At 53.7% G+C, this 18,119-nt stretch overlaps 1 protein-coding gene across 2 annotated transcripts in view; it reads left to right on the top strand.

Moving 5' to 3' along the window:
* Nucleotides 1-18,119, top strand: part of EGFR (epidermal growth factor receptor) — a 153,817-nt gene that overhangs the window by 23,390 nt on the left and 112,308 nt on the right. The window lies entirely within an intron of this gene.

Raw genomic sequence — 18,119 nt, 5'->3', positions numbered from 1 at the left:
CCTATGTCTGTTTTAACCAGCACACCTTTCTGGAAAACTTCATCTATATTTAACATTTGAAAAAACCACTCTGTTTTGAATGTGTGTCATGTCTAAGACTTATCCACCTCACTCCCCACACGGTTTAAAGCAAGCAGGCACAGCCACGTTTGGGATGCGAGGTATTCAACAAGTCCCCAGCCGTTACGCGCGCACACACTCACACTCACGATGGGACATGAACAATTAGTCTGAAGAGCAGCTGGAAATGCTTTTATTCATCAGAAGAAACTCACTGCACCAACGTGTTCGTTAGCTGTGGGCAACCAGTGCAAGCCGCGTTGGTTCAGACACCCCACGGCTTTTATAGAACCGGGTGTCCCGAAGGGGACGTGGTCAGCCGACCACAAGGCAATGGTACAGAGTCAGGAGCACAGCCCACGTCTTAGGCCTTGGCTGCGCCGGTGGCACCAGGAGGAGGAAAGGGGGGACTCCAAGCCGAAGGACAACAGGAGCCAGCCAGCTGACTTTTCACTAAAGGGACAGTCACCCAACGGACTCCTGGAGCCCACGGTTACGCCAGCCATAGAACTAGAACTCAAAGGCTGAATTTTCAATATCTTCCACCCTTTAAAATAAATGTAACTAGTATAGGCTCTCAGTAGTATGCTTTAGCAATGTGAAGTAACTGCAGTTTGCTAATTCAATACAATATTACATGACTTTTCATGCTCAGATTAGTAAAAGTTGCAATTCCATCCACATTATAAGTTATGGTACAATCTTTATAGATTGGCCGTAGGAACGATGGCCACTGATATCTGCGTAGAAAGTTGTGCTCCGGGTTTATGACCTCAATCGAGTCACGGCTCCACGGGGGGCTCAGCTGCCCGGGCCCTCCCCGCCGTACCCTGCCCTCGGGGGAGACCCAGGCCCACTGGGCAGACATGGAACCAACCGCTCGGACTCAGCAGGGCCGGTCTCGGGAACAGGCCAGCAGGGAGCAGTGTGCATGTACCAAGTTGGGATTATCTGTTTATCGGCTTGGGCACACTTGGGTTGCTTCCACCTTCTGCTGCTGTGAATAATTGTGCTCTGAACATGGGGGTCCACTGTTCTCTTTTAAAGCCCAGACTTGACCCCCCCCACCAGCCTCAGGCCACCCGCAGCTCCCCGGGCCTGTGGCAGGAAGGCCGGGACCCCCGTGGTCCCCTCCCGCCAGCCCCCCCGCTGCGTCTGCTTGCCCATCGTCCTCGGCTGGCCTTGCCTTCCCTCCCTGGGGCCCCTGCCTGTGTCTGCGCCTGGCCTGCCGTCTAGAATTTGATCCCACTATCTCCACCTGGTGAGGTCTTGTTTCTTGTTTAGAAAAAAAAAAAAACAACAACACAGAACCCCCAAGGGTGTCTTGGCCTCTGTGTAGCCTTGGGCACATGGCGGCTCCCCCTCCCCCGCCGCCCTCGCCCCAGCGCCCGTGTGTCTGTGTCCCCTCCAGGGCCCGGGCTCCTGGGGGCAGGGGAGGCCCTGGTCTGCCGCGTGCGGCTCTCTGATGACCTGCCCAGCTGACTGCAAAGGTCTCTCTAGCAGTGTGGCCACGGCCGGCCCCCGGGGGGACCTTGTTAAGTCGGTATTTTGCCGCCAAGGTCCTGGCTCCTTGCGTGAGTCATCTGGTCACCAGGGACATGCCCCGTGTGGCAGGCGTGGCCCGGGGCACCCCTGACACCAGGATGGGGTCCAGCCTTCTTTGGTCAAGTGAAGGTCACGAACCTCTGGTGCCTGCTTGTCCGAGGTGAAAGGGACTTGGAGAGCCGCGCTCACGGACTCCACCCCGCCAAACCCCGATTCTCCAAGGTCACGCCACCTGCCGTCCCTGGGCTGCCTGGGCACCAGCCACACGGGCCACTGCTAAGCTTCTCAAGCTGCGGTCTCACTGCCGTCCTCGGGGGCTTTGCAGGTGCTGTCCCCTCCACCTGGAGAGCTGGCCCCGGCCCGCAGGTGCAGGCTCCTTCCCACCTGGCGGGGCACTGGGTTGCCTGTTGACTGTCTGCCAGCCAGACTGTCAACTAACTGCGTAAGGACGGAGCCCTGGGCTGCGCCCTCACCCGTGCGCCCGCCCCAGCAGCGTCAGGAACCACAGGATGCCCCGGCTGAGCGCGGAGGCCCCGGCTCCCAGCTCCGGGGCACCTTCTCTGGCCGGGTGGCTTCGCGGGAGCCCCTCGTTCTCCTTGGGCCTTCGTTTCCCACCCCCCACCCCCTGTTAAATATGCTGAGAGGCCCCAGGGGAGGGCGCGGAGCCGCAGCCACACACCCGTCACCGGGGGCACTCAGCCCCAGCCCCGCACCCCAGACGGACACAAAGCTCCTTCCTCGCACGCTGTATCCTTCAGGAAAGGCGTGTTGAGAAACGGGTTTACAGGAAGCGGGGTGTCCCCCCAACGTCTTGGTCTTTGATGTCCCCGCCTGAGCCCTCCCGCGTTAACCCTTTTCGTCCCTCACACGCCAGACGTGCCGTAGCTTCAGCAACCCGTCCACCATCGCGGGCGGTGACAATAACGAGGGTCGTCCCGCTCCACGCTGGCCAACCTGCATGCTGCTGTCCCCTGAAACCTCGGGGTGACTGTAGGGCTCAGGTGTGAGGGTCCCCGAGAATAAGGAAAGGGGCAGCCAGGCAGGGAAGTGCATTAGCAGCTGGCATGTGCCAGCCGGGCGTCTGCACGTGACAGTTCCTGCAAGTGGCCCCGGAGCACCAGGCAGACAGGGCGCGTGGACAGGGAGGGACAGGGGGCCTGCGGCCAGCACCGTGCCGTGCAGCAGACAGGAGTGGGGATGCCATTCTGGGGAACAGCAGAGAGAGCTTGCGACTCCTCCTTGTTTCTGGGTCACCGCAGCTGCTCAGCTCCCCCACGAGCTCCAGGACAGAGTGAAGCCGTGGCAGGGAGCGGGGACGAGGCAGGAAAACCTGGTTCCCAGCCTCAGGGAGCTCCCCTCCTCTCTTCTCTAAAAGAGGGCCCTCCGACACTTCAGGAACGCACGTCTGATGAGAAAGATGTTGTTTTAGCTTTCCAGCTCTTCGAGCCTATTTGCCTTTCCTGGGTCAGGGAGAAAATGCCGCCCGGTACACATTCTTCAGGGCAGACCATTTTAATTAGAACCAGTTTCATGTGTATTTTGCTTATTTAAGGAAAATCCCTGTGGTTCACTGACATGCTTCAATGGCATAACACGGCGTTTGAGTAAATAAGACTTCACAGCCCGACTCCGGCAGGAACTTACTCCTCAAGTGACCGCAGGGAGGGAGAGACGCGTCCCTAGAAACGAGACTGACCATGCAGCCTGAAGTCACTGTCGGCGGGCACAGGGCGTGGTCTCCACTCGGGGGAGGGGGACCTGGTGTGCAGACCACGGACTTGAGCTGGCCCGAGGCATCCCGGCTAGGCCACGCTGCGCCTTGGGTGCCTTTTGGCCGCGTCTGAAATTTTCCACTCCCAAGAGTCCCTGGAGCCCCCTCCCACTCCCCCCGCGTTTTCTGTTCCCAGGAGTTTCACGGAGCGGTGCCAGGACAGCGCCCGTTTCCTCGGGGGGAGCTCAGCTTACTCCGCGTCCCATCGAGAAGCGGCGCTGCCGGCCGTGGCCGGGACAAGAGCTGGCAGGCCGCCCCCAGGAGCCCCGCGAAGGCATCCTGGCTGTCCCTGTCCCCGGGCAGGCGGGGAGGGACGTGGCTTGTGTAATTAGTTGTTGGCTGACCAGAGCCAGAAAGCAAAGGTGACAATTAAAACGCGAAGGGCGGCGGGACGGGAGTCCCAGAATTCCGACCTCCCCGCCCGGCGGGCCTGCCCACTGCTGTCCCCAGCCCGCGGGCATCCCAGGCAACCTCAGCACAGCAACACATTCCCCAGGAGGACATTTGATTCCCAGCCGATCCCTTCAGGTGATTCACGTGAATTCATGCTCTTTTTTTTTTTTTCCCCTTTGTAGCTGTTAACTGATCTGCTTCACAATGAACTAGTTTTGTCTGAAGCAGACAAACTAGATTCCCCAGGGACAGTGCTGATGTCAGTCTCTAAGGAAGCATTTTCCTTTTTCCCCAATTTGCCCAAAGGACAAGCTCGTTCCCTCCCGCCCTCGGTTGCCCAGGGCAACCTGAGTCCCAGGCTGCTGTCAGCCCCCGAGGAGGGAAGGGTCCCCTCCCAGGCTGCCCGTCTAGTTCCTGCTCCGCCCAGAACCCCCACGCCCACCCCCACCCCACCCCTGTTCTGGAAGGACTGAACATTCCCAGTTACACCCGGCACCGCAGGCGTCTCTGCCTCCGACACCCAGCCCTGCCCCGCGGGTCCCCCAGGCCAAGCTCTCTCTTCAGGAAAGGCCGGCTCCCCAGCCAGCAGCAGGAGCCCAGACCTTGGGCGACCAGGAGCAGATTCCTCAGCGTTTCACCCCCACGTGGCCCTCTCTGTGGTGGGAAGCACCCCCGGAGGACGGAAAGCCATTTGGAAGACAGCAGGGAGGGCCGTGTTTGTCCAGACAGGGGTGGCGTGGCTCTGGGCAGGCACGGCTTTAATTTGGCCATGCCGGGCGTTCCGTGGATGCCCCGGTTCCCACGTTGCTCTAGAAGGGTCAACCGAGAGGGTGCTTGATCGTTAAACACAGACACACGGCGCCTTTCGTTCCAAAAATGGGGACACGCCACCTGAAGGTGCCCGACGTGAGTAGTCTCGGGCATTGATCGTGCCATTCCTCACGGCCTGGCTGTGGGTCCTTGCGATTTCCTCGTGGCACCGGGCCTTCCGCTCTCCCGTCAGCGTCCCCCAGCTCCATCCTCTCCCCGCCCCCGGTCCTCGGTGCCCTTCTCCACGTTCCCGGTGGTTAAGGCCTCCGCTGCCCCACCGCCTGCCCCGCCGTGCGCCTGCACCCCTGTTTCAGGGCCCCTCGGAGGCTGGGCCGGCAGTCTGTCCACGTGCCCCTCCTGCTGCCGCGCGCTGGGGAAGCACAGCCCCTCCTCCCGCGCCCTGGGCTGTCCTAGACGCCGTCTCCCCCACTTCACCATCCCCTCGTGCGGGTCCCCAGCATGACCGCCTCGGGCCAGCTCTTGCTGTCACCCATGAGCATGGACGTAGCTGCGCCCTTCTCCTCTCCCTGCGCTGCCGCAGACCCCCTCACCCGGCCCCCAGAGCTGTCTCTGAGCGGTGGCTCGCGGCCTCAGCGGCGCGGGGCAACGGCCTGGGGAGCTGGGAGGGACCGTGACGCTAGCCCGTCCCCTGAGATTCTGCTGCACGCCGCCGGGAGTGGGGCGTACAGGTGTCCTTTGGGAGCTCTCCAGGTGGCCGTGCAAGACAGGAGTGCCCCCCGAACGGCCTAGGACGCCAGTCTGAACGCAGTACCCGCTCCTGACATCTTTTTCTTTTTCAGGGAGCCCCCTGTACTGGCAGTTCAACATTGAAAATATCTAGAATCAGTGTACACGTGTATACTTGCTCATTCACTCCTTCAGCCCACAGGCACTACTTAGGAGCCGCAGTTGTGTATAACAGAGCGTGTGCATGATGGCACACGTGATTACTGTCCTCAAACGCGTAACGTGCCCAGTCTAGTTGTCCCACTTCCACTCCTCCTCCCAACAATCTCCCCCCCCCCGCCGCACACACACATGCACACAGACACCAGGTCACTGTTGTGGATCTATAGTGTCCTCTTGAACTCATTTGGGTTTGAGTTGGTTTTTTTTGGTTTGTTTTTTTTTTATCTTGATTCCCTGCGTTTTCTCTCCTCAGTGAGATTTCTATAAACTTGAGGTCAGTTTCTTGAGCTCCGTGTATCCACCTCGCTCAGCACGGTGCTCGGTGTCCCCTGGTGAATGACAGGCACCTTCTGGGAGCCTCAGGGTCTTTGTTTGCACAGCAAACGTGGGGCTGGCCCGCTGGGCCCCTCCCGCTCTGAGCTTGTGTTTGCTGTTCGTGATGGATTGACTCCGCGACACCCTGAAACCACATCCGAAAGCTGAGTTAGATCCGTGGCCGCCAACAAGTAACTCACAAAACACGTACAGCCAGATAGGCCCGGGCAGCTCGAATAAAGGCGTCTTGTGATTCTCTAGCGATGTGGGCAGTTAAAGAGTTTTATGGGAAACTGATGAGTATTTTCAGTATTTAAGTAAAATCATCCTCTGTTTATGTGTAGGGTGGCACCTGGAAAATTAAGGGACTTGTTTGATGTCATCGTTGGGAAGCGGCGACCTGTGCTTTTATATAATTTCTAAGATTCACATTTTGGACGTGAAGATTGATTTCCAGTGCTTTTTAAACTGGTGATAGTCAGGATCTGACTCTTTCTCAGGAAAAAAAAAAAAAACCCTTTGGGCCTCTCTGAAGAAATTGCTTTGATTTCGGGAGATGGCCGGAACGGAACGTTACCCCATTTGTCTGCTGTGGGTCCCCTTTCACGTACCGCCAGAATTCTGCCTGGGGGTTGTGTCTTTAACAAGCAACTGCTAAACATTTTGGTTAACTTTTTAAATGAGCATGGAAAATTTTAATTTCAGGTTCACCTGCAGGTCAGAAATCCGTGTGCCCTTCTCTGCCTGTCGCCCAATCCCCGAATGGAAAATCGTCAGCTCTTGGTGTGGAAATAATTTTCTTGAAGGCAATATTTGTTGAGTGACTGAGGGGATGAAAAAAACACCCATTGCGTAAGTGTGAGAAAGACTGGGGTGTTGCAGTTGGCTGCAGGTTCAGTGTGAGCCAGCAGCAGTGTCACGGGGACGGCCACATTCGCGAGTACAAGGACAGTGTCCCGAACTCAGGAGGTGATCATCTGGCCGTGCCCTGTGCTGGTCAGAAGGCGCGTCGCCTGGAGTGTGGGATTCAGGGCACATTTTAAAGGAACCACCGTGAGCGGGAGTGTGTGGGGTGGAGGGGAGCCAACGGGGAGAGAGTTAGAATCTGTGAGGAGGGCAGCTGCAGGCAGCGGGGCTGAGCGCAGGGGCCGGGCAGAGGGGCGCCCCGACAGCTGCCCTCAAGTTCGTGAGCTGCTGTCACGTGGGAGAGGGAGGTTGACTTACTCTCCTGGCTCCAGAGTCCAGAACGAAGGCAAATGGTGTGAAGTCAGAGAGAGGCAAATCGGGGAGCGACGCAAGAAAGAACGTCCGAAACAGCCAGAGCTGTCCTTGCATGGGATTTGCCGTTCCCCGGTGCCTCCCCCTGGAAGCCTTGCGCTCCGTCGGGATGGGCAGTTCTCAGGCTCTCTGCAGAGGGGATGCCGCTGGCGCTCACTGGGAACGTGGGCTCCTAGCTCTCACTGCCCGCATCGCATAAACGGACAGAGCTCAGGATTCCAGAGCGGCCCTCTTATTTATGTTGAGGTCTGCAGTTCAGATTTCTTAGTAACCCTGTTAAACAAACCCACCTACTCTTCGGCAGACGCTGCAAAAAAAAAAACTCGGAGAGTTTTGGTTAGAATAGAACTGACGCTTGAGGGAAGGAGTGCGTATGTGGTGGGTGTGGGTACATTTTAGCCTTTTATTGGACTTTACTTGGCACTCACACGTGGGTGCAAAATGTAACCCTTCTCTGTGGTTGGGTCAAGTCACTTAATGGAACATCTCCTGTACTTGATTTTCTAATACTTGGCGAGGGTGGAGCTGGAAGTGGCGATGTCTGCTCTCTGGAGCCGGCTTGGTCAGGAGCCGAGGCAGGCTGATCGCGCCCAGGGGAGGCCGGGAGGTGTCCTCCTGCCTCAGGGCCGTGTTTTGTGGGAGCACCACCTCGTGAAGACTGTGTGAGGACCCGTGACATCGAAGCTGGGATGTCCCTTTCCCTAAACGAATGTGTTCTTTTAAAATACGTGATCAAAGTTGCTTAAAAGCAAGAGGCGGTTTTGTTATTAACCCAATCCAGGGAAGCAGGATATTAAACGTCACATCTCAATTAAAAGTTTAACTCGGTGAACGTTGACTTAGTCAGCCCAAAAGTACGTGTCTGCAGGGCTCTGGCAAAAAAGTGAGGATCACAAAGAGTAAGGTGCGCGGCGATGGTGAGGCTGAAGTCAATCAGGAGGAACGGGAATGTTCGCCTTCGTTTTTCTCTCGGGCTTGGTGTGGCCTCCCGAGGGTTCAGTTCTGTGGGTGGATGCAGGGGTCCCGGGAACAGTAGAGACTGAACTGCACAGAGGCATAAATGGCATCTGTGACACGCTGGGGTCCAAGTCTTCCACCCACAAAGACCGCGAAGCAAGTCCTCGCTGACGTCCGTCTCCTCTGCACTGGCTGAGCACTTTCAGGTTTGCAGAGAAATTGAGCAGGAAGTACAGAGAGTTCCTGTACCCCCTCCACCTCCCTCCCCCCGCCCCAGACCCGCTCTCACTGACACCCTGCATTCGTGTGGCGCGCTCTCACAGCTGATGAGCCCGTGGTGGTGGTTATTGCGAACTCAAGTCCACAGCTCACTCTTGGTGTTGCATGTGTTTTGGCAAAGGTGTAATGTCTCGTGTCCCCCGCCTACAGCATCACACAGAGTGGTCTTGGGGCCCTAGAGAGCCCCTGTGCTCCAGCTGCTCGTCCCTCCCTTCCTCGGACTGCTGGCCGCCGCCGACCTTCTTCTGGATGTGTTTATGCAGACGCCCTTTGTCACGGCACGCTTACCGTATTGTGATAATGTGAAACCACTTGGTCTCTCATAGGTGCTCCGTCCACATTTGTTGAATAAATATTTGCATGAATGCATGAATAATCAGAGTTTTGCAAGATGGCTTATCCATTACATCATCACTGTGAGAAAGCAGTGTTCTCACAGAGATGTGCTGGGTGGACACTGGACGGGTTCTTGACCCAGATAAGGCCTGGGTGGACGGGGAGCCGGAGAGGCAGAGGCCGGCGCTCACCTCCGGCCCGGCTGGGCCGGGGCAGCCTCGAGGGCCCGTGGCAGCGCCCTGGGGAGAGGCTGGCAGGGGCACCCCCGCCCCACGAAAGAACAACGTAACTAACTCTCATTTATTTCTCTTGTTTGACGGTTTCTCACCATGCCAGGGGAGCACTTTTCACTATGTACTTTTCATCATGACGTTGCCATGTGAATTCACAGGATTTTATTTCCTTAAATGGATTCCGCTTGTCCAACGGCTCTTCTCTTGGGCCCGCTTGCACGGTGCCCTGATAGTTTGGTTTCACGAGTGCTCCGGGAGTTTTACCCAAGGTTCTTTTTCTCTTTTGGGTGGTTTCCTCTGGGTGTTGCTCAAGAAGTGAAATGGCTGCGGTCTCCCAGTAAACTTTTGAATTTCACAAGTGAGGCTGATTTTTCAAGGGCCCACATTCTGCAAGAAGAGCGTCATAGGCACATAAAAAACTTTTCAGCCCTGGCTGGGTGGCTTGGTTGTTTGGAGCATCGTCCCCTACCCCAAAAGGTTGCGGGTCCAATCCGTGTCAGGGCACACCAGGGAGGCAACCAGTCGGTTTCTCTCTCACATTGATGTCTCTCTCTCTTCTTTCCTCTCTAAAATCAGTAATCATATGCTTAGGTGAGGATTTTTTTAAAAATTTTAAATTGACCTTTTCTTAACACCATTCTCCTCCATCTTTGTCTATAGAATAACAGACTATTTTTAGAACCCAAGGTCTAACAAAGAGCTTTCCTAAGTACAGCCCTAATGGGTTTCTCACTATTTTGACCTCATTTCCAGAAAGCATTTTATAACGTCTCATCCCCGCGTTTGGGAGCCTTCGGCACTTCTGGGCAGGAGGCTAGTTGATGGTAGACACCATAATCCTAAGGATTACCTGGGCCCGTTCCCTCTGCAAAACCGATGAGTGGGTTTTGGGGACCCGGGACGCTGCGCGCCCTGGAGAGAGGCCCGGGCTCCGCCCCCGCTCTGCCAGGTACCGACTGTGCGGCCAGGTGAGCCTTGCCAGCGGTGCGTCTGCTTGGTTGGCGCAGCACAGGAGCTCAGCAAATTACTATTTTCAGCTATGCTGCACGGATGGGCCAGTCAACTGTATGCCAACTGCTGCCACATGTCCGTCTTTCAGAGAGATCCTCGAGAAGATGACTAGGGGTTAGGAGAGGCTCCTTGTGCTGTTTAAACAAGGTGCAAACTACAGCCCCAGCCCCATGCCGGGGGCTCTCATGGACCACATCTCCACAAAGCCAGCTGTCTTTGGGTTGAAAGCAATGTGCCGCTCCATGAATCACGGACAGGGAATCCAGGGGACTTTGCTCACTGCCTTGAATAGGCCACGCAGTGGTGGGCGTGGTGGCCACTAGTGTGGAGGTCGGGACTCTTCCTCCTGCACAGGGGGCGCGTGCGGTGCATCCCCCGGGTCCCAGGCCTGGGGAGGCTGCGGACCCTCACACACCGGCCCACCCACAGAAGGAAAGCAGGCTTCCAGGTGGAGCTAGCTTCGCTTCCCACTGTTCTCAGCCGCTTCCCCTGAGACCCAGTACACATGACCCCGGTCGTGTCTTTATCAGGACAGTTCCACAGCCACGCATGTTTCCATCCCCAAAGAGCGAGGAGGCACAGGGCTATGCCTTTATAACACCGCTCTCCCTTCATTGTCATGCCGGAACGTGGATTTCCTAGGCCAGGCTGACTGTGGGTGAGACAGACCGTCCCCTCCCATGGACAGTGGTCCCCAAGGATGTCATATATAAATCACTGTATCAATATAAACATCTCTCTCTGGGAAACTGCATTTTCCATATGTGGATTTTTGGAACCAAGACAAATGGAACTTAGCCAAGAGGCTGCAAGAAGGTAGACTAGCTATGATCTAATCTCCTTAACCTACCAGGCAGTTTATAACTTGATAGACACATTCCATTCACCCCTGAGGAATTAATCCATTGGCATGTGGCAAACGTGAAGTCACTAAGTGGGTCCGGCTGTGGGAGATGAATGGCTTCAATGGCTTGGGCTGACTGGGTCAAAGAGCCCGTCCACACTCATTGTCGTTCTCGGCTGGGATGGGGGAGGAGGGGTCTGATCACCCCCCATTGTAAACGCCAATCTCAGTTCCAGGGGAACGGAGGGCCTGGAGGAGGAACTAAGTGACCCCCATTAACTGGGACAGGAAAATTGCGAGGGGTCAGTGAAAACTCAAAAATCTATGCTTCAGAACAAGGGAGCCTGGAGGCTGGAAGCTAGAGCTGCAGGGATGGGGAAGGGAGGGAGCGACTGTTCTAGAACTCGGTCTCAGCCCCAGCCCTGGCCGGCCCCAAGACGCGGTAGAGGAGGAAACTCCATTTCTGAACGAAGATTAGTTTTCAAAGACATGGCTGAGCGTTTGGGCACGTTGTCTCTTGCATTTGCAGCTCTGGCTTCAAAGGCATATGAACAAAAGTTGGAGTAATACAAGGAGGTGAAAGGTGAAACATGAAAAGTGGAGGACTCCACACCCCAAGGACCCTTTCTTAACCCTCGAGTTAAGAGCAGAGCCCTGGAGACAGTTTACAAGTAACTGTGGATTATTTTTGCCTGAAGCTTTACTGCTTGAATGGACATATGTTTTCTCGATCATCGCTGCCCATTTGCATGGAAAACTGCGCATGGGCTTCTAAGTATAGTTTGGTGGTGTTCCTTTCCGTTACATGTGTGCCATTTGGATCGTATTTGATGGGCAGGCAAACAGCCATGTATTACTGTATGTTCACATTATTATTTTACATGGAGGTGGGGGGGGTATTGTTCTGAATTCCCAGTTGCCTGCTTTCTCCCCATTTCTTTGGAAATATCTCACTTACGGCGTCTTTGAAAAGCTACTTACAGTGCAATGCTCTGCTCTGACTTGGAAACTGTGCTTTTAATATGAAGTTCCTGGAGCCTTCCTTGCTCGGGTCAGACGAATCTCGCCATGTTGCGGGCACTTGCTCCATGCCAGGACCTGTGCTTCCCGCCCGCCGTTCCCTCACTGGAGATCTTAAAGTTAGCCTGTGAGAGGGACGTCATGGCTTGTTTTTTCACTGTGGTGAAGAGGAGGACCAGAGAGGTGGAGCGATTTCTCCAAGCTCGCAGAGCCAAACCCCAGCCCACGGCCGCGAGCTGCCAGAGCCTCTTGAGCCTCGCCTCTCGGGCCTCGCCTCTCCGCCCTCCCCAGCTGGGGTCCGATGGAAAGAACAGGCGGGGTCGAGTTTCCAACAATAAGATGAATGAAGAGGTCTCTGCCCAGAAACAAGAAGGGCTGGCTCCATTCACCTCCTCTCCTTTCCATTCTTTTCGGCCCTTGGCCGATTTCCTCTCCCCCTCATTTCCTCCTTGATCTCACTTGAAGCCCCTTCCCTGGTGAAGTCATTAAGGCCCAGGCCTTTACTCTCCTCTGGTGTTCAGCTCAGATGGAGCTGGTTGTGCCGGGGCGGCATGGAATCCTCCGGACGGCGGGGGAATCTTGGAGGGCTGGAGTGTGTGTGTGTTGAAGATGAGAAGACCAGGTTGTGGAGGAGGAAAGGCGATGAGCAAAAAAAATAGGGTTTTTTTCAAGTGAAGGCTAAACTTACACTTATGGAAAATGTTCTCTTTCCCTGCGACCCTCTCAGCGTGCTGGGCCGCTGGCGCCCCCGGGGGCTGTTCTGAGACCGGTGGGCGGGGCCACAAGGCCTCAGCCAGACCTTTGCCCTCCCAGAAGGACAGACGGATGAGCCAGACCAGCGCCCACCTCTGTCTGCCTGATTCCTATCTTATTCGGGGTTGTAAATTCCAACTGCTCTTCTTAAGCTGAAAGGAGACCCAAGTTAGGGCAGTGGTTCTTAGGATCCTTTGCCAGTGCTCCAGGATTTTCCTATTTTTCTTGTCTTTTCACCTCCCTGTGCCGCCCTCGCACAGTAAAACATCCAAAACAAGAAATAAAGATTTTAGTAAACTTTTGTCATTTGAATTCTACTGTCCTTACTGCAAAGGAAAAGCAGTTTTTCTTTCTTCTTTCTTTCTTTCTTTCTTTCTTTCTTTCTTTCTTTCTTTCTTTCTCTCCTCCCCTCCCCCATATTATCCTTAGGGTTCACACTGCATTTATTTATTTGTTTGTTCATTTGTTTATTTATTAATTTATTTAGGGAGAGGGGAAAGGAGGGAGAAGGAGAGGGAGAGAAACATGGATCTTTTGCCTTCCACTCTCTGCCAGCTGGGGACAGCCCACAACCCAGGCATGTGCCCTGACCGGGATCAAACCTGTGACCTTTTGCTCTGGGGGACGACGCCCAATCCACTGAGCCACATGCCGGTCAGGGCAAGAAGCAGTTTCTCTACACATTCTTATTTCAGCAGCATCTCATCTGTAAGAGGCGGAGGGGGGGATTCATCTCTGGTGCTTTGGGGTTCTTTGCCTGCGTATGATCGGTGATGGTTTTTCTGTTTAAAGACTAGAATGATGCATCTTCTGTGAACTAGAGAACTCCGGCGTCCAAGTAAGCATCAGTTTTTGATGTACAACAGCACATCTTTCTTTAAAGCGTGTCCTTAATATTTGGATTTTAACTTAAATAACGCATGCGGGTTTGCTGCGAACCCGCCTGCACGAGATGAATGTTGGGTAGCAGGTTGTATTATTCCCAGGCCACGTCTTCCTGTCAGGTAGGGGTCCTTTTGATTTACCAGGGCTGTGGCGTGTTCGTCCCCACGGGGAGGCCCGCTACGCTGCTTGGCCCGCCACGCTGCTTGGCCCGCCACACGTGGAAAGCAGTCGAGCGGAGTTCTCATTGCAGCCTCACAAGCCCCGAGCTGAGTGTTGTCCAGCGCGGCCCGTGCTGCTCTGTTAAGGAGGATAGATTAGTGTCCAGACGTCCGGAGAGGGCCCCACGCCTCTCGGGCTCCATTTTCCTGCTTTTGAAGCACAGGCCAAAACCGATACATGGAAACGGTGCCGAGTTCAAAAGCGATTCCATGATGTTCATGTGGTTTTTTCCCTTCGCGGGGCTGTTCGGACTCTCCCTCAGAGCCCGTTCGCTCTTATTTTCGGTACAATTTAAATCTCCTTAGAACCTGGAAGCTCTTACACATCCACAAGGGATTTAAAAAGCTGGGCAGCGGCAAGAAGAGACAGTGAAGAAATGATCTAGCGAGAGAAAGGCTGCTTAGCAACACATAGGGGGCCTTTCTCATTGACTTTATCTCACCTCTAACTCAACAGCAAAGAGAAACTTGGGAGTAAAAGCTGAGAAGAGCAGAACAAACCTAGTCGGCCTGGTCATTTGTGTTACGGTAAACAGCCCACACATTCCAGGAGCCCCAAGAGACGGGCATGTCCCAGCACGGCCTGGTCAACGTGACCCCCAGGGAAGGCTTCACCCCGCAGGCTTCTAGAAGTCCACCTGGGCGATCTTGAAGGTGACATTGCTTGCTGGTCACGTGACCCTTCGTAAACAGGAGGGCCGCGGGAGGATCTCCCCCTCGGCCTCCTCAGAAATGCAATTCTGGACTCCCTTCGCCTTGCTGCGTTCTGGGCTCTTCATGTCTCAACCCTTAGATGCTCTAAGGAAGATCCTCCCTGAGTGGCGAAGGGGGGGCAAGGAGTAACCTTTGCTGGTGACTCGTGTGTGTGTGGAAGGGAAACTCCCCGTGTGAATGATCCGCACTGGGTCAGGCTAAAGAGTTAGTGCACTTCCCAAAGCCTCTGACTTACCATTCCGGGAGAGGAATGTACTCACCCAAAGGATCTGGGTGACAACTAACATATTTGTAGCCTTAGAAAGACCCGTTCTATTTTCATTTGGACAAAGCAAAAGAGGACGAAGCAAAAGCTAACAGCCCGTTTCCCACTTTTGAGGGTATTTATGACAAGGATCCCGTCGCAGAAGAAGCAGGACAGAGCTTGGGATCGCGGCACCGTGAACCGCACCGCCAGCCTGTTGACCGTGGCGGGGAGGGCTGTGGCTGCTGCCAGAGGGGGCGCTAGGTGTCACTAGCAGGTGTGGGGGAGCTCAGGGGCCGGGACTTTGTTTCCCTGTCTCTCCTCTCCACTAATAGGTGTTTGTTTTGTTTTTAATTTTTATTGCATTTGTTGGAGGTGACATTAGTTAATAAAATAATATAGGTTTCCGGTTACAATTCTGTAATACCTCAGCTGCATATTGTATCGTGTGCTCACTTCCCCAAGCCAAGCCTCCTTCCAGCACCCGGTGTCCGCCCTTTACCCTCCGCAGCCTCCCCCACGCCCTTCCCCTCTGGTGATCACCACGCCGTCGTCCGTGTCTCTGAGATGCTTCTTTTTTACTTAATCCCTTCTCCTTGTTCACCCAGCTCCCCCTCCCCCGCCCCTCTGACAGCTGTCAGTCCGTCCTCTGTATCTATGAGTCTGTTTCTATTTTGTTTGTTAGCTTATTTTGTTCATTGGATTCCACATAGGAGTGAAATAATATGGTAGTTATCTTTCTCTGGCTGGCTTATTTCACTTAGCATAATATTCTCCAGGTCCATCCATGCTGTTGCAAAAGCTGAGGTTTCCTTCTTTTTTTATAGCTGAATGGTATTCCATTGTGTAAATGTACCACAGTTTTTTCATCCACTCATCTGCTGATGGGCACTTGGGCCGCTTCCAGATCCTGGCTATTGTAAATAGTGCTCCAACGAATACAGGGGTGCATATATTCTTTCTGAGTGGTGTTTGAGTTTTCTTCAGATATGTTCCAAGAAGTCGAATTGCTGGGTCATACCACAGTTCCATTTTTAATGTTTTGAGGAGTCTCCATACAGTTTTCCACAGTGGATGCTCCAGTCTGCATTCCCACCCACAGTGCTCAAGGATTCCCTTTTCGCCACATCTTCCCCAACATTTGTTGTTTGCTGATTTATTGATGATAGCCATTTTCACAGGTGTGAGGTGATGGCTCATTGTGGTTTTAACTTGCATTTCTCTGATGATTAGTGGCATTGAGCATCTTTTCATATGTCTATTGGCCATCTCCACTTTGGAGGCAGGCCTCTTCAGGTCCTTTGCCCATTTTTTAATTGGATTGATCGTCTTTTGGTGTTGAGTTTTATAACTTCTTTATAAATTTTGGACATTAACCTGTTACCAGAGGTATCATTGGTGAATATATTCTCCCATTCACTGAGTTGTCTTTTCATTATGTTGATGGGGTTTCATTCTTTCCTTTCTTTCTTTCTTTCTTTTTCTTTCTTTCTTTTTTCTTTTTTTTTTTTTTTTTTTTTTTTTGCTGTGCAAAACCTTGTCATTTTGATATTATCCCATTTGTTTGTCTTTTTCTTTTGTGTCCCTTGCCTGAGGAGATATAACAGAAAAAATATTGCTATGAGAAATGTCCAAGATTTTACTGCTTTTGTTTTCTTCTGGGATTTTTATGGTTTCAAGTCTAACATTTAAGTCTTCAATCCATTTTGAGTTTATTCTTGTGTGTGGTGGAGGGAGGTGGTCTAGTTTCATTTTTCTGCACGTATCTATCCAATTTCCCCAGAACCATTTATTAAATAGACTATTTTTACCACATTGTATGTTCTTGCCTCCTTTGTCAAATATTACTTGCCCATAAAGGTGTGGGTTTGTTCCTGGGCTCTCTGTTCTGTTCCCTTGATCGATGCGTCTGTTTTTATGCCAGTACCATGCTGTTTGGATTACTCTGGCTTTGTAGTATAGTGTGATACTAGGTAGCTGTGGACTGCTCCCAGCATATTTTTTCCTAACAATGGTGACCTGATGGAATCGCCATGCAGGTGTGATGTCCGTACACGGTGCCAAGCTGGGGTCCCCAAGCACAGAGGAGCCCCCGTGAAGCACGCCGCACTCCCGTCTTGCCTCTCTTTTTTCCAGGTTAACTTGTCCCTCAACTTGGAAAGACCCTTTTACCTTCCTTCAGGCGTTGTTCCCCCTTCAGAAACACACAGTAACACTGGCAAATCACCGCGGTCCGTGGGGCTTTGGAGAATCATGGCCCCTGTGGTAGGAAGGCACAACACTGGCAACTGGAGAACTGACGCTGTGGTCAGGAGAGCGAGGCAACTAATAGCAAGTGAGTCACTGCCGTGCCACCTCTCCTTCTCCGGCTTTGGTCGCACTTCTTTCAAAGGCAAAGAAGTGCTCCCTGTGAGCGGCGCTCTGTGAGGCGGTGGAGCAGAGCAGGCCAGGCTGGGTCCCAGGTCGCCGAGTCTGGCGCCTGCTGGCTGGAGAGCCCATGTCCCTGGGCCAGAGAGTGCTCGGTACTGAGTAAGTACCCAGTCAAGCCAAGATTTCTAGGAGCAAAGCAGTTCAGAAGCCAGTGTAACAAATCATGGTTAGCATCTCACAGAGGCATCTCTCCTCACTGTCAAGTTTGGTTTGCTGAGTTACACACGGGGCAGGTCCTGACCTTGGGTTTGTAGATTGATGTTAGAAAAATCAGATGGAGTCCCCTTCCTTGCGGGGTTGAGGGCTGAGCTCACACTGGTCATTACGCGTGATGCTGTGGGGTCACAGAGGCTAAGGCACCTCCTCGGACGAGCGTGACTCTGGGTGAACATCGAGTAAAACAATAAGCAGCCTCTGCTACTTTTCGGGCAGGAATTCCCATCTTTGACCACCATCGGCGGGGCTGCCTGGATATCTGAATGGACTGCCCTAGTTTTGAGGGCAAAATATTTACAGGGCACCCCAAAAAGGTGGTACCTGCTACCTCCGCCAGCGAGGGAGGTTTGATTATACCCACAACCTGTCTCTCTCTCTCTCTCTCTGTCTCTCTCTCTCTCTCTCTCACACACACACACACACACACACACACACACACACGCTGTCTAGTTGCCTGACCTTCTGATATCCACTCTCAGAAAACTTTCCAGGAAAACGTCATGTACCAGCTGAGACATGACCTGAAGGATCTTTGGATTTCAGAGAGAGCAGTACAGGCTGTGTGATTGTTTAAACACCCTCCTCGAAAAGCACTTGAACAGAGATATACTTTAAAAACCTGGTTTCAGGTCATTTCAGAGGAGAACAAGGCTACGCGCCCTACCCCGCCTTCTCGCAGGCTGCATTTTCTCCCCGTCTCCGCTGTAGCTGAGAAACACGCAGGGGCACACGCTCTGTCTTTGTGGGCAGAGAGGCCCCTGCCTCCCCCTGCCCTTCCCAGCGCACAAACCGCCCTTGATTTCTGGGAGACGGGCACAGGTTTCAGTAACCGAAGTTGTTCTCTTCTGAGTGCCCTGATACTGGTGGCTCACTCTCTCTCGGGCGTTCGAAAGAATCA

The sequence above is a fragment of the Pteronotus mesoamericanus genome, unplaced genomic scaffold (assembly GCF_021234165.1).
Source record: "Pteronotus mesoamericanus isolate MK-2021 breed Mesoamerican mustached bat unplaced genomic scaffold, CSHL_Meso_final contig_220, whole genome shotgun sequence".
NCBI lineage: Eukaryota > Metazoa > Chordata > Mammalia > Chiroptera > Mormoopidae > Pteronotus > Pteronotus mesoamericanus.
Note: the sequence above shows the minus strand (reverse complement) of the source record. Positions and strands in the feature narration are given on the sequence as shown.